Source organism: Humulus lupulus, chromosome 1 (assembly GCF_963169125.1).
Source record: "Humulus lupulus chromosome 1, drHumLupu1.1, whole genome shotgun sequence".
NCBI lineage: Eukaryota > Viridiplantae > Streptophyta > Magnoliopsida > Rosales > Cannabaceae > Humulus > Humulus lupulus.
The window spans coordinates 167709910-167725516 of record NC_084793.1 but is presented as its reverse complement, the minus strand read 5'-3'; the positions used below and the strand labels follow the sequence as shown (position 1 = coordinate 167725516).

General features: G+C 35.5%; 2 long non-coding RNA genes across 3 annotated transcripts; both read left to right on the top strand.

Annotated features, from left to right (window-relative positions):
• Positions 1-273: 273 nt before the first annotated feature.
• LOC133822293 (uncharacterized) lies at positions 274-1056 on the top strand. The gene is made up of 3 exons (XR_009887840.1): positions 274-335; positions 419-511; positions 612-1056. It is a non-coding gene; the product is annotated as an uncharacterized LOC133822293 (long non-coding RNA).
• Positions 1057-1997: 941 nt separating this feature from the next.
• On the top strand, positions 1998-4168 carry LOC133822283 (uncharacterized). 2 transcript variants are annotated; one of them, XR_009887823.1, is made up of 3 exons: positions 1998-2083; positions 2969-3507; positions 4117-4168. It is a non-coding gene; the product is annotated as an uncharacterized LOC133822283 (long non-coding RNA). The 2 variants fall into 2 exon arrangements; XR_009887821.1 differs by lacking the exon at positions 4117-4168 and having other exon boundaries at positions 2969-3338; positions 3465-3567.
• The last annotated feature ends 11439 nt before the right edge of the window (positions 4169-15607 follow it).

Sequence of the window (15607 nt, the reverse complement as noted above, 5' to 3'; positions counted from 1 at the left end):
CTCTTATTTAAATTTAAATTAATTCCACATTTGGTGTTTCAATTCATAACATGATATGTTCTCCATTCAATGATTATGGAGACAAAAAAATGGACATGTGATTTGGACTGAACTCTTTAAATTTTGTTTCTGAGATTGTATTGGCTCATGTTCTAATACATTAGTTAGATCCACATTTTTTTTATTCTTATTCTATATTTTCTTACTTACCAACATGCTATATGGGTAAGATTAGTGACAATAATAAGTTATATAGATTCATTTTCTGGTGTCAGATACCATTTCCAAGTTTGAAGAAGAGAAGGAAAGGCTTTTAAAGTGATATGAACAAATGAGTAAGTTTACAGGGCACTACTCTTTTCATTCCCTTGTAGAGAAATGTAATTAAAGTAGTCTTGTTGTAAATAAATGACATCAGGGAAGAAAGAAAAGAGTATGATGTCAGACCATGAGAAAGCTTGCGGAGATAAGATTACTCGATTGGAGGAGTCTCTGAAAAAGGAAAACTCAGGTATATACTAAATTACTAATCATAAACTTTAGGTTTTCTGAGCTCAAGCCATTTGGGTCTCTTTCTGCCAGTTCTAATTAGCATTCCTGTTTGGATTCAGGACAACAAAACTTTTAGCATTTTGAGGAAAACTTTGGGTTCCCTTTTTGAGAATGCCTCAGATGATGATTTCCCACCTGATGATTAAAGCTTTGCTTTCGTGTTGGCATCTCAGAGAAAAGGCAAAACTGACCACTCTTTCAACCTGATTCAAGATATGTCCTTTAATATCTTCCTTATTACACTGTCTCTAGATAGTAGGAAAAACTTAAATTGTCCATAGTTAATTTCCATTAACAATTCTCGACAGTCAATATTGAATATTCAAATGTTTTCCGCTCTACACAAACTAATAGAGCTCAGCAATAGATCTTATTATGTAAGACCAACTTTATGTGTATGAATCTTTGGCTGAACACCATAACTACAAACCAGCTATGATTACCGCTTTGGCTTTACAGTCCTTTCATGTAACCGTTATATGAGATAGATGATGAATATGATAATAATTGCTCTAGAAAAGTTTCCCTTTCCTGTTTTGATCTGTGAAGGTGGCATGTTGCTTTTTGGACATTCATTTTGCATTAAAAAAAAGCATTATAGAAGTTTTTATGATCTGTTGTTGGTTGTGGCTTTTTTGTTGTTGGGGATATACTCGGGTCTCCATTGCCCCTATTTATTTATGCCCTACCATTCTAACTTTGGCCCTTTTAACTTTCAAGTGTCTCATTTTACCATTCTAATCATGTTTTGGCCCCTTATTTTATTGTTGACAAAAAAAATTAGTTCTGGGGTAGTAAAACCATACCAATATTTTATTGTCTTTTTATCCTATTAGATATTGATCTATAATATGATCAAATTAGTGCAGTTGCAGCTAACTATTTACCTAGTGTGTAATCCTATTTGCTTCAAGTGTTCTAGAAAAATTTAATTAATAATAACCTCTCAATTTCAATCTATCTATCTATATATATATATATAGATATAGCATTGTATCTAGCATTGTTCCCTTTAGTTTATTCTTTTGTTTATATATGGTTTTTATGCTGAGAATTAATTTTCGAAAGTTTAAATAGGATTGAATTTGGATACTAATCTGAATTTTGAGATTTTAATTCATTTTATATATATATGTATATATATTCAGAGAGTGATCCAAAAATAGTCAAACATATTACTCTTCTTGAATTAGGTCCTACCAAATGTTAGTCTCTACCTCTTTAGTAAATTTTTCTTACCAAACATTGGCCAAATACATTACTCTTTCTCTTGGTTATTTTGTTGGAACTTTTCTGCCTCTTTAGTAAATTTTCCATTTTGATAGGCTTTACTACTCCAGAAGGTTATAATAATTATTGTCTTATGAATATTTTTATTAGGTCATTCATTTTTTTGTACATTGTTTTTCTAGTGGGTTTACCTAATGCATCTCTGTTTTAAATTGGGCAGAAAGAGGGGAAAGGTTGCTGTCTTGGAACTAGTAGTTGATGTGTACGCTATTGAGTTTGTAAGATTCATCACATTTATTAGGTATTGTTCCATTTTTATGTATATGTTATAGTATGTTGCTTTATTGGTGAGTTAAAATCTTCATAATTTTGTTATGTTATGACACGAGTGTTAATTTTAGTACTCACATTCACAATGTAAATCACCAATGCCTTTTTTTTTTTTAAGAAAAAAACATTTATTTTTAGCATGAGTTATATATGATTATGAAACTATATATATTCCTTGTTCTGATGTTTTGCTAGTAGTTGAGCGATATAGGACATGGTGGGGAAGGAGAATAAAGAAGATGATTGGAGAGCAGAATAGTAGAAAAAGAGGAATTTATAAAGAAATAACAGAATCAGTAGAAAATATAGATGAAAGAAGAATTAGAGTGGTAGAAGAGAATGAAGAGAGGAAATCTGAATAATTTGTACTGTATATATTTACATGTACTAAAAATTTATATTCTCTTTCAGGTCTTGAGAATAAAATTAATAACTTAAGATTATTTTTTATGAGAGAAAATGAGTGTTGGAAAGATAAATAGAGATTGAATGTGTAAATCACATGCTAGAACAGTTACATTTTATATATATAAATTTAGGATGTAACTCTATATTGACCTCTCTCTAGCTAGTAGTTAAGGTCACCAAGAGCATCATAGTTATGTCATTTTCTTTTGACTAAAAAAATTTGTGTATAAAGATATCGTTATACTTTTCCACCAGCACATTTCTTATGAGAAGATTTACTGATGCAATTATTTCAATAAGGCATTTAAGTGCTTGAATGCTACAAACCCCATAACTTCACGGTATTAAAATGTTTTGTGGGCCTCTTGGCATATACTTAAATTGTTTGCTTTCCTGAAGCCTTACTTCTGATTATGATGACTTTTACATTGTTTTTTTTTTTGGTCAGTCGCCCTTCATATGTTTCTGCAGCAGCTATTAAGGAAAATTTATTTGATGTGGCTTTAAAAACAAATATTCTTGATACTGGCTCTAATGGTTCCTTGAGGTAAGGCCTTTAGTTCGATTTTCCAAGTTTAATATAGTTCTACACACATCAGAGGTCAATATTTTAAAGACTGGTTGTTCTTTACAGGCCAGTCTGATTTTCTTTCTTTTTAAAAAAATCTATTTTAGGTGCTTAAACTGATTAGAAAAGGTATCGCGTTGACATCATACGCTGGAAAGCTGGTTGGGGTCATCTAGGACATGTTACTTCTGATTCTTCAATCCATAGTGCTCTTTTTCAGATTGTTTGCAGGACTTCACAAGCATTGGAGGTCTGAATGCTCTGATTCTGTTTGGTCAGAATTTGCTATTTAATTTTGTTTCTTCACTGATTTGAGCATTTTTCTTCCTATAATCTTTTTCTTCTTTTGTCTTGTTTTTTTCCATTTATCTTGCAGAAACTTCATGTTAGCCGTCTCTTTGATGTCACGAAAATTGAAGGTTTATCACTTGCTATATCATCTATTTTGGATATTCTATACAATGTGCTTGCCAAATTTCCTAAGGTACATTGTCCATTAACAGATGGCTACTTTTTTTATTCTTGGCCCAAGTTGGAATTAGTAACATAGATGTTGGCAATTTTTGGTGCTATGGTTATTAGCTGTAGTTAAATCTGAACATTGTTCTCATAGCAAAAATATTTTATACCCAGAAATCCTATAGGCCTGCTTAGCGAGCCCAAGTTCGAAACTGGGGTTCCCCCCTAACTTTACAATATTTAGGGTGTGGGAAACTATAACAGTTGCTATGAGAAGTGCTTGTGCGGGGACTTGAACCTCAGGCCTTCTGGAAGCAAACTACATGCTAACTTTGAGAGCTACTCCTTTTGAGGATTGCGAATTATTAACCTTATTTGCTGCAAAGAAGAGTAATTATATTATGATCTTTTGACTAACTATTTTTTGGGCAAGAATTCAAAAAATTTGTTTGTCTAAAGCTGCAAAATATACCTTTGTTAATAGAATTCTCTCTTTATGAGTTTTGTTGATTCTGTGATTAGTACTTTTTAATTACAAGAGTTGATGTTCTGTTATTTAAATTTTTCAGGATACATCTTCCAGCCTCCCCATCTTTCTTTAATCAATTTTGTCATCTGCAATAAAACCAATATCTGTAGTTGCTGTTGTTGTCTCCTTGGTATCTTATTTTCGCAATCCTGTAAGGATTCTCTCGATGCTTGAACTGAAAACCTTTTTCATATTATGTTGTTTCCTCTTATTTGAGGGGAACTTCTCTGCCTGTTATGCATTCAACAACAACACTTAAAGATTCTTTTACTTTGTTAGTGTTCTTCTTCCTTTTTGGTCTTCTGATTTTCTCAGTTTAGACTCACACATTCGTTCATCACCAACATTTTGTGGATTGTGCATGTAAATTGTATATGTGTATATGTATATATTAATATATATTGAAGCACACTATCCAGTAATGGTAGATACAAAAAGAAGGGGCAGTCCCTAAATTCTTTGGTTGAGGAAACCCAAAGAGACACGATGAAGTGATTTCTTCCACAGAAAACATTTATATTGGACCTTGGCATATCTTTGGTGTGTATCTATTTTGTTGGTATCAATCATGGCTTTTAATACGAATGAAACTCATAGTTTCATATCATAAGTAAACTTCATTGATTCAGTGAAAATCTCTAGCAATTTGCTGTTGATGGAGGAAGACTTACAATGTGTGTGTGTTGTCTATTTGGGTAAAGATCTTATAGTAGTATATTCTTTTGTCTCCTCTGCTGAGGGTTGCTGATGTTTAGTCACTACACAGAAAGTACACAAAACTGAGGAAAGTATTTTATTTTTTAAAAGATATTTTGATCATAAACCTTGTTTGATATTGACGGGATGGATACGACATAGTTTTACTTGCATTTGTTTCGTCATGCTTGACTTCAATTGGTGTATCCCCATGCTAAAACGTGAAAGTCTATTCATGTAAAATGGATCTAATTATAGATTGACTATGGCATTAAGTGCAAGGTTTCCATCATTATTAATGAGAAATTGTGCTGAGCACACAGCCTAGGACAAACTTGTCTGTATCCTTTATATGCTTTGGACCCTTTTTATGGTTTAATGGTTGTATGTAGACTGGCTATTTCTATATTTTTGGCAATCTTTACTACATTTTACTAAGGAGTTTTAACTTATCCATGTAGGCCATACAGATTGGCGCAACTAAAGTACTATCAATGTTGTTGATGACAGCAGATTTCTTGCCACCATATTTTTCTGCAAGCAGCTTTGGTCTAGATGATAAACAGGTTTACCGTGTTTGAGTTAATGCATTTTCTTTCCTGATCATTAATTTTTTTTATTTGAACAACTGACCCATTGTTTCTCATTTAATATATTTTAATTAATACACCGTCTAGGTTGCTGATTTGAAATATTATGTAAGCTTTATTCTACTAGAGCAATCTGAAGAAAATGAAGACTTATTTGTTGCTACCGTCAATCTTTTTACTGCCGCTGCTCGTTATCAGGCGTGCTACTTTTTGACATTTGTATATGTTTTCTGGTGTCAATAAGTGTATCACTCTTAGGTAATTTTCCGTTGTTTCATTTTGGGATTTCTCATTAATTGTTTATATTGAACTTTGTGTTCTATACAGCCTGCTTTTTTTATTGCTGTATTTGCCACCAAAGAGTTTATGGATGTCTAACCAGGTAATGCTCGTGATGGGAAGCTGCCAGTAATTGAGGTTTCCTCTGGGCCAGTAGAGTCTAAAAGTTCAAGCCTTGTAGATGCAGTACTTTGTTATGTTGTAAATTTTGACAGTCATATCAATAAGTAAGTTCTCCTAGAGACATCCTTAGCCTGGTTTATCCCTCAATTTTTTTTTTCCGGTTGCTCTTTAAACTAATTTGTTACATATTTTGAGCTCCATATTCTATTACACCTCTCCTTTAAATGAGATATGAGATTCAATGGATCTACCCTAGAAATAATAGTATCATTCCAAATGCTTTTGTAACTCAAATCTCCCAAACTTTTAACATGTTGTCTCAGTAATTAAGCACATGAACCAGAGATGTCTTTAGGGTGAAATTGAGGCCCCTTTAACTTGAAAGTGTTAATTTTTGTTTATTGTGCTATGTATCTATTCACTGTGTGAGAGCAGTATTTTGAATTTTGAAGTATGTTCACCTGGTATTGCTTTCTTAGGTCTTATATTGTATACAGTTTTATTATTTGATTCATATTATTTAAATTTTTTTAAGCATATACCTTACCTTTTATCTGCTATTGCAGGAGAAAAATGTCACATTGGGAGGGATCTCTAACAAGCTTGTTTTAACATGTATAGATCACATAGGCTTTGTGTTGGGCAGCTGTAGAATATTTTGTGCTGAAAGTAGTAACTTTTCAATATGTTGAATATTTAAGACAACTTGAATACTTAAAGAACATTTTGTTGTTGATGACAGTGTTGAATGTTTTAAACTAATTTGTGGATTGTTAATACAATGTTGAATGTTTTTACTTTTTGTTATTTGAAAATCAAGTTCATTTGATGATGCTAGTATATATTAGAAAGTTAATTTTAATTATATAAATAAAAAATAAAAATATAATAGAATAAATTAGTGTTATATAAATGAATATATAACGAGAATTTAAACTTATCCAAATATTAAAATAATACGAAAAATATGTTATAATATCTATTACAATAACACTTTTTATAAGTAAAGAATTTTGTTATGCAAACTTCATTATATAGCACAAAAAATGTGTTATACTAAAGTGTAGTATAACACAAATTTATAAGAATTGAAATGTGTTATATAATCGACTATAAATAATATAATTAAACACTTATCTATTTATTAAAATAACACAGAAAGTGTGTTATCGTTGACAGTATAATAACACATCTGTATAACAATGATAAAGTGTTATGTAAAGTACCCTGACCTACGATAACATAGTCGATCTTAACACGTCAAAAAGAGTTATGGTATGTTTTGATAACACATTTTTGGTCTTATTAAAAGCATTTTTTCTTGTAGTGGTCTTTGTGTTGAAAATCTAGCGCCATTATCTTTATAGATAACGGTGCGAGATTTATACGGACCACAAAAGTTTAAAGTTCTTCTTTACTCAGAAGGAGCTCAATATAAGGCAGCGCAGGTGGTTAGAGGTATTGAAGGATTACGACTACAAAATCTTATACCACCCAGGAAAGGCAAACGTAGTTGTTGATGCGCTAAGTAGGAAGAGTTATGGAAGTTTAGTAGCACTAGCCTGAATGGGAAAGCCGCTACAGCAGGAGCTGATTAGAGCCGGAATAGAAATAGTTGTCAGTAAGCTAGCTAATTTGTCTATCCAATCAAATCTGCTAGAAGATATCTGGATTGGGCAAGGGCATGACGACACACTAGCGACACATATGGATGCAGTCAGAGAAGGCAAGGCCACAGATTTCTCAATATCAAGTCAAGGATTATTGAGATATAAGGATCGGGCATGCGTGCCAGATAATCAAGGGATTAAGATGGTGATTCTAGAAGAAGCGCATAGTACCCCGTACTCAATTCACCCAGGGTCAACCAAGATGACTCACGACATCAAGGCAACCTATTGGTGGCCAGGGATGAAGAAGGACATAGCAGAGTTTGTGTCTAAGTGTCTAGTATGCCAGCAAGTGAAAGCAGAACACCAGTGGCCTGCAGGCTTATTGCAACCACTTAGCATTCCAAAATGGAATGGGATGATATAGCCATAGATTTCGTGACGAGTTTGCCATGAACAAGTAAGCATCATGATTTGGCATGGATAGTAATAGACATACTAACCAAGTTGGCTCATTTCCTACATGTTAAGACTTCATACACGGCAGACCAAAATGTAGACATTTAAGTCCAAGAAATAGTACGACTGCATAGAATCTTGAAGACAATAGTATTTGATAGAGGATTGGTGTTTACATCGAGATTTTGGGGAATTTTATAGCAAGCTATGGGTACTAAGTTATGTCTTAGTACAACTTTTCATCTTCCGACAGACGGGCAGTCCGAGCGTACAATACAGATTTTAGAGGATATGTTGCGCGCTTGTGTACTTGATTTTGGAGGATCATGGAATAAGTACTTGCCGCTGATAGAGTTCTCCTACAACAATAGCTACCAGTCAACGATCAGGACGGCACCTTATGAGTTGATATATGGAAGAAGGTGTCGATACCCGTTGCACTAGGACGAGGTAGGAGAAAGGCAGCTTCTAGGTCCCGAAGCTATTAGACAAGCTCAAGAAGCAGTAGCACTCATTAGACAGCATATGCTTGCTGCTCAAAGCCAATAGAAAAGCTATGCGGATGCCAAATGACGCGATGTGGAATTCAAAGTCGGAGATCAAGTCTTCTTGAAGATACTATGAAAGGTGTAAAGTGGTTTGGGAAGAAAGGCAAGCTTAGTCCCTGATTTTAGGTCCTTTTAAGATATTGGACAAAGTGGGAGCATTTGCGTATAGATTAGCCCTACTGCTAGCCCTAGCAGATAGTCACAACATGTTCCACATCTCGATGCTACGCAAGTATGTGTCAGACTCATCTCACGTCCTCAAGTACGATACGATAGTACTCTAGAAAGACTTGAGTTTAGAGGAACGACCGGTTAGCATCTTGGATAGGGGGTGAAGAAGTTACGGTCCAAGAGTATTCCTATAGTTAAAGTCCTACGGAGTAATAGTTCGGAACAGGAGGCAACGTGGGAGTTGGAGGAGGACATGCAAGGCCGATACCCGGAGTTACTTGGTAAGTAAATTTTGTGGACGAAATTCTTTTTAGTAGGGGAGAATTTTAGAGTCCAAGAACTTTACTTAGCTAGTTAGATAGTAGTAGCAATAGTAATAGTTGTAGTATTTTTATGACTGTGGATTTTGGTTCAGACCGGGATTTAGTTGGACACTCGTAGTAACACTTGTAGATTTTATAAGTTTAACCTATAGTTTAAGAATATTAATTATAACCTAAGGTTTAATTAATATGACTGATTATGAAGGTGATATTTATTATAATATAAGGTTTAGATAAACCCAATAAGGAAATGACACTTGATATGTGTATGTTTAATGAATAATGAAGTATTTTGAGGAATAAATTTAATAAGAGTAATATTTGAACATCCTAGGGTCTGCCAGCAGCTTTGAAATCATTAGAGGACTTAGTCAAGGCTGTTTAATCAATTCAAATTAGGCTGAAAAAGTGCAATTACGTGTATAATATTTCATCGTATGCCGATATATTGCAGCACTAGGGGGCGATTTATCACCATACAAGGATACGAAAAACACGTAACTTCGCACGGCCACCTCGACGAGCCTTAGGCATATTAGCCCAGGTGATATATCACCTACTAGAGGTGATATATCGGCTGTAGTGCCAGATTTTTGCACATTTTTTAAACCGAGCTTAATTTATTCTTTAACCTCTTGATAAATCCAGAATCTTTTTTACCGAGTCTTCAGCCTCTGCTGAACAATTATTCAAAGATTTTTCAATTAAAAAGCCATTATTTTATTCAAGCTAAATAAAGATCTTTTCATTCTTGAACTCTATAAATAGGACCTAGTACCCAGCCATTTATTCATTCATCAAGATAAGTTCAGAGTCTGCAAGCTGCTAGGTTATTTTATAGTGATAAGCACTTGGGTTGGGGTTATAAGCTTTATCCTTATAAGCTTAATAAACACTCGAGAAGTAAGGTTTGTAGTATATTTCGGTTCGAGGTGTAGTTCAATTATAGATGCATTCGAGGTATTCTTTCTTCTAGTTCATTTCTGTGTTGTTCTTATAGTTTTTCTACTCAAAATCCTAACTCGTATTCTTTATTCTTGGTTAGGAATCTAAGATCTTGAATGTAAGATTGTTGTTGGTAAGTATCCTTTCGATGGTGTAGTTCATTCTTTTCATCCTTTTTCTTTATGGGCTTTAGGAGTGTTCCAAAGTCCCGATACTATTCTCATATCCCAGTATATTGGTAAGGAAAATAGGGTAGGATTTTATATGTTATATGTTATCTTATGTTGTGTTATATAATGTTATATTATGTATGGTGATAGACTTTGGCATATGACTTGTATAGCTAACAAGCCCCAATAAATTTATGGGCATATGAATTGCTTAGCTAGCAAGCCCCACAAATCAAATGGGCATATGACTTGATTAGTTAACAAGCCCCAATAATATAATGGCCATTGTAGTAGTATATGGCATATGTTTATGATATAGTATATGTTTATGATATAGCATATGTTATGATATGAATTTTATGTATATGATTTATGTTGTTAGTTTTTCCTTGCTGGGCATTAGGCTCATTCCTTTATGTTTATATGTGCAGGAAAATAGCTATGGCGGCGGAAATGTTCTTGGCAGCTTGGGGTTGTGTATTGAGGCTGGATGGAATCGATGGACTGAGCATTCGATTAGAGGATGAAGTATTTATGTCTTTAAACTATGATTTCCATGTATTATTTTCCGCACTTGATTTTGTAACCCATTTATTTAAGTTATGTTTATCTTTATTTTCAAAACAATGGGATCCCATATCCTAAGTAAAGCATTTATGTATTCAAACCTTTTCTTTATATAATGAAGTGATGATGTTTTCATATGTACGTTTTCTTTTGATTAGTATAGTAGTTGTTAATGGTCCAAGGTCTAGAATAGTTGGGTCGTTATAGACTCATTAGCCCAACTTGTGACTTGCCTCTTCTTCATATTTCTAAATGCTCGATGACTTCTGTAATGCCACGAATTGCTAATTCAAGTCGCGACTTGGCCCAATGACTAATTGAAAAACACATTTTTTTTCACGATTTTCACGATTTTTACAAACTTTATACTGAAAAATAAATAAAATAACTAAACTTTACAAATCCAAAATAAAATAAAATAAAATTGTCCACTAATTAAAATTAAAAACAAAAAATAAAATAAAATATAGGATTGCCTCCTATAGCATTGTCGTTAACGTGATTTAGCCGGACGCTGAACACCCCATTTAGAGGGGTTCCAAAACCATCACTGATTTACACTTTTCCAACGGTCCTTCCAAATAATGCTTTATCCACTGACCATTTACTTTAAAATGTCATGTTTTCTCGCTATGAATTGGTACTGTTCCATAAGGTAACAATACCACAACAGTAAACGGTCTCGACCATCTAGACTTTAGTTTTCCTGGAAATAATTTCAATCTAGAATTAAATAACAGAACTTTATCTCATGGTTGGAATCCTTTCTGATTATTCGTTTATCATGAAAAGCCTTAGAATTTTCTTTTATAAATCTTTGCATTTTCATAAGCTTCATTTCTAAATTCATCAAGCTCATTCAACTCTAGAAGCCTATTCTGCCCAGCCATAAATAAGTCCACATTCAACCTTTTCACCGCCCAATAAGCTCGATGCTAAAGTTCGAATGGTAAGTGACAGGCCTTCCCAAACACCAACCGATATGGCGACATACCAATCGGAGTTTTAAAAGTCGTGCGATACGCCCATAGTAATACATCGAGCTTTTTCAACCAATCTCTCCTTAATTTGTTGATATTTTTCTCTAAAATACTTTTCATTTTTCGGTTTTACACCTCACCTTGACCATTAGCTAATGGATGATAAAACGGAGCTTTTTTGTGATGAACTCCATAACGAGCACATAAAGATGTAAATGATTTATTACAGAAATGACTAAATATTAATAATAGCTCTTCGAGTACCAAACCGAGTAAAAATATTCTTATGAAGAAATTTAAGTCCCTCCTTACCATCACAAGTAGGAGTTGCTGCAGCTTCTATGTAACGGCCCAAAATTACTAATATGGCTTAAGGGCCTTGATTAGTGTGCCAGGAGAGCATAATTGGTTTATGTGTGAATTTATTAATTTAATGTGTGGTGATATAATAAGCATGCTTGTATGGTTATATGAATGTAAATGCAATTATATGTTGTATTTGTGAGAACCACACTATTATGTGGGTAAGTCTGCAGCATGTGATTTGAGGCGATCCTAGGGAGATGGTTAGCAGGAAAGTCACAATGGGGCTTAATACTTGACTTTGGGCAATTCAAGGGGTATTTCAGGTGTTGGATGGTTATTTAGGTTATCGGGTTATGGAAATAAATAATTGGAGATATATTTGAGGTTAGGAAGCTTAGGTGGGAACACTAGGGAATTTTACCATTTTGCCCTCGGGGACGTTTCCAGCACCCCGAGCCTTGGGATTAACTTAATTACCTAAGAGTAGACTAAGTAAAAACTTAGAAAATAGTGGAAACATCAAGAACCGACCCTTTCCTCTATCTCTCCTTCTCTCTTCTCTCTTCTTCTCTCTCAAGGAAAATCACTGAAAACTAAGGAGATTTGGCTGGGAATTCAGTGATTTGAGCTGAGGATTTGGAGGATTAATACAGCGGAAGATAGGGAATCTAACTAGAAACTAAGGTAAGAATTGAATTACAATTTTTGATTAGTTGGTTATGAAGTTTTGGGGCTGAATTCTAAGAGTTCTTAGGTTCTTAACTTCAAGGTTAAATTAAGGCAGCAAGCTTGGGAATTAGCTCAGAATTTTCTTAGAAGAATGGTTCTGCAGTGAAGGTAAGCTCGAATTTATGATTTAATGTTTGAATTCTAGTGTTTTCTTGACTGATTTTAGAGTTCTTGAGTGTGTGGGTTTCAGAAATCAAAGTGGTGTTTTGATGGGTTTTTAGATTAGGTTTCTATTGGCTTAAGCTTATGAAGTCATGCATGAATGTTTGTGATAATTGTGGTATATAATAGGGATGGTTTAGGATGGTTTTGAGTGAGGTTTGAGAGTTAAAAATGGAGGTTTTTCTGGGTTCGAAGGGGTCAAGCCGCGGCATGGTCTATGTAAGGCCGCGGCCCGTGTCTGGTTTCGAGCATGGATGGGCTCTGTTTGCGGGCCATGGGAGGCTTGAGCCATGACTCTTAAAGAAATTAGGGTTTTTGGATTTTAAGCAGGGGAATTCAACCTAGGGTGCTCGGGATTGAATCTACTACCATGTTTGGTGGAATTTGATGTTCCAGAGAGTGGAACCTTATTTAGAAGCCCTTTTTGCAATTATTAATGGTATCCCTTATCTTGGTTGTTACTAGGTATAAGCTAGGGGCTCGAGAAACGAATCGTGCTCATGAGGCATCTCACGTAACCAGTACATTTCGAAACTAAGGGTAAGAAAACTGCACTCGGTGGTGGATTTATAATGGGACTAAGGGTTCCCTATTTGGTATGTTTTATATAGGATGGTATTATGCCATGTAAATAGTAAACAAACGGCCTAAGAGTGCCGGAGTTTACATTAGCACACAGGGCGCGGCTCGCCCACTGGTAGCTGGGACAACTTATTATGCACTGAGCTCAGTTTAAGCGGGCTGGATAGCCAAGACTGCTACACTATGTGTTTATAAAGGTGTGAGACTTGCTAATCAAGTCGTTTAATCAAAACGTGTCATTAGTTAAAATGTTCTAGGGCTAAAAGACATTTTGGCCACAAAAGATGCATTTTATAAAATATAAACAATTTACAGAATGGATCCCCAAACAAAACAATGTTTAAAGGTTGGTTTACAAAATTTAACAGTTAATAGTAAACGTTAGCCATACTAAGGCAAAACACAAGGTTCTGGTCCTCTCGTCCCTGTAATCTCCTCAACCGTGGCGGTTGAGCGGCCTGACATGTACATTCACCCTGCAGAGCTCTCTAATCAAGGTTGATCGATCTTGCCCTTGCCTTTACCTGCACCATGCAGCACCTGTGAGCCAAGGCCCAGCAAGAAAGCAACATACACAGCATAAACAATATTATCAGACAGATATTCCAATAAGCATGTTCAGATATTCAATCCACAACATATAAGCACACTTCAAGGTACAGGTAACCTCATCTATACTCAGATTATTCAACAACCTCATTAATCACATTCATAGCCAAGTATAACAATCAATTAACACAAATACTAGGGTCGACACCTTAGGTCGCACCCTCTGTTTAACCCACTGACTTCGGCCCGCTTAAACCGAGCTCAGTGCATAATAAGCTGTCCTCGGATACCAGTGTCCGAGCCGTGCCAATTGCACAAGTTAACCGTGGCACGCTTAGGCTGTTGGTTACAATTTACATGGCATAATACAATTCTTTCAATCATATATATTGGGAGTCCTTAGTCCTGTTCAAATATTCAACCGGGTGTAGTTTTCTTACCTTTAGCTTCTAGATGAATTAGCTACGGGCGATACTCCTTGAGCGCGATCCGATCCCCGAGCCCTAGCTTAACACCTAGTCACAACCATGATGAAAGATACCATTAACAATCTTAAATGAGTTTCCAAACCAAGTTCTAGTCCCCGGAACATTGAATTTCACCAAATATGGTAAAAGATTCAATCCCGATCACCCTAGGTTAAATTCCCAAGCTTAAAATCCCAAAATCCCTTAAGCGCCCCGGCATAGGCCACCCATGACGCGGCATGGCCCCCAAACAGAACCACCTAGGGCACAAAAATAGGTAAGGGCCGCGGCATTGCTTGGACCATACCGCGGCCCGCCCTCCTTCCTCAGCATGCAACAGACTCGAAGGGCCGCGGCTCACCAAGAACCATGCCGCAGCCCGACCCTCCGAACCCAGAAAAAACCACCATTTTCAATCTCTAAACCTCACCTTAAGCCATCCCAAAGCCCCCAACTCAAAACCAATTAATAATAACAATATTAGAATGATTTAAACAACACAACTCCACCAAAAATCCAGCCTAACACTCACCAAAATCCCAATTCCAATTTCTGAGATTTCAAACCCACAGAACTCAAAACCAGCCATGAAAACTCTCAAATTCAACCATCAAACTTTAAATTAAACCTTACCTCAGCTGTAGAATCGTTTCTCCAAGAGTCCCTTGACCTATCTTCAAAGTTTCAAGCCTCAGTTTTCCACCTTAAATGCCAAAACCACAGATATTTAAAACTCAGCCATTTCTCTAAATTCCTAACCTCAGAAGTGAAAATTCAAAGCTTACCTTGGCTCCATCTCAGACCTTGATCAGTTCCTGAGCTAATCCTCCAGATTATTCCCTTCAATTCCCAAGTATTCAACTTGATTCTCTTGAAAATTCAGAGTTTTTCCTTTGCTAAGAGAGAGAAGAGAGAGAAGGAGAGATAGGGTCGGTTTACACTTTCTGTCTAATATTTTCTAAGTCTTCCAAGTATATCCTTAGATGATTAAACTAATCCCAAAGCTCGGGGTGCCGGAAACGTCCCCGAGGGCAAAATGGTAAAATCCCCCAATAATCCCGCCTAGACATCCTAACCTCAAATATATCACCAATTATTTATTTTCATCACCCGATAGTCTGAATCACTACCCGATACCTAAAATACTCCTTGACTTGTCCAAAGTCAATTATAATGCCCCGTTGTGACTTTTTAGCTATCTAGCCCTAGGATCGCCTCGAGTCGCCGGCTGCAGAGTTATCCACATAATAATGTGGTTCTCACATATACAACATG